Below are 1442 nucleotides of genomic sequence, written 5' to 3' on the forward strand. Positions count from 1 at the left end.
AAAGAACAAATATTCAATATTATTGTCATTCTTAGTGTTGAATTGATTTTCTTTTTGCATTAGTATTAATTTGATTTTGATTTAAGCTTTATTATAATTACCAACATCTGTGGACTATAATCTTTATTGGCCCATTCATAATTCTAACTTTCAAACTTGAAATAATATATTAAAAGATAAAAACTATGAAAAAGTATAAGAAATATTTTAAAATTATCAAAGTAAATATTTTTATGTATAAAATAAAATTTTAAAATTATATATATAATGTCGGGTTGGTTTGGTCTCGGGTTGTTTTTTTTTAGTTAAAACCAAACCAACCCAAATATAGTCGGTTTTTTTTTTCAAAACCAAACCAAGTCAAACCAAACCACTAGTCGGATTTTTTTTCCGGGTTGACTCAATTTACGGTTTGGTTCGATTTTGTACACCCCTACCGCCCAACATGAATTTGAATTGATTCGCACGTGGAACTAGATACACTCCTCCTAATTATCCTGATTTTTACCCTCTTTTATCAAATTCTTATGATGGGCCTTAATAAATCGATGTCCCTATAGTTATTTTAATTTAAAATATCACCCAATTTATTTTTCTACAACGAAATCATAGTACTTCATCTTTGTTATTTGGACATTTAAAAGAAATGAGCTAAATATTTGGATTTTTTCTTATATTATTATTATTTAAACTTCATATTTATAATCTCTTTTTTATTATTTCAATATAAATTATTCACAAACTAAACCAACTTTTAATATATATATATATTTGCACATGCCAAAAAAATTAAACTATTTTTTAAATAACTATACGAGTTCCACGATCAAGAAATGTCTTAGTAGACCACATAGAACGGCATTGTGTTGTCATCTATTAAGAATTATTACAATTAATAGATAGGCTCCACCTTTTTTTGACATATTAGAAAGGAAGAATTAATGGTTGGCATGAGAAACTTTTATTTATTTATTTATTTGGCGTTTGTATCTGTATTAGAGTTCGACTAAATTTGAATTTTTATCGAAAAATTCACTATTAGAGGTAAAACACTTCCTAACAAAAAGAAAATATTTATTCAAATACATTTAATTAGTTTTTTTTTTCTTCTTTTTTTACTCCATTCCTTTTCATTTTTTTCCTTCTCTTTTTAATTTTGTTCGAGACAAATGAGAAAGTGTCAACTTTGTGAAACATATGTGCAAACAACTAACATTTTAAGAAATAAAATATTATGATAAAGGACTTAGAGAAAGAAAAGAAAGCAGGCAATTTCTTAGACTTACATTTCTTAGATCTTTACCAGAGGTTTATACGTAATTGTACTATGTGATAACATTTTTTCAACAATATAAGTATATGTAATATATATATCGATATTGTATAAACATATATGATGTATAATTATGTATCAAATATGTATATACATTGTTTATACAATA

This window comes from Solanum tuberosum, unplaced genomic scaffold, assembly GCF_000226075.1.
Source record: "Solanum tuberosum cultivar DM 1-3 516 R44 unplaced genomic scaffold, SolTub_3.0 scf00394, whole genome shotgun sequence".
Taxonomy (NCBI): domain Eukaryota; kingdom Viridiplantae; phylum Streptophyta; class Magnoliopsida; order Solanales; family Solanaceae; genus Solanum; species Solanum tuberosum.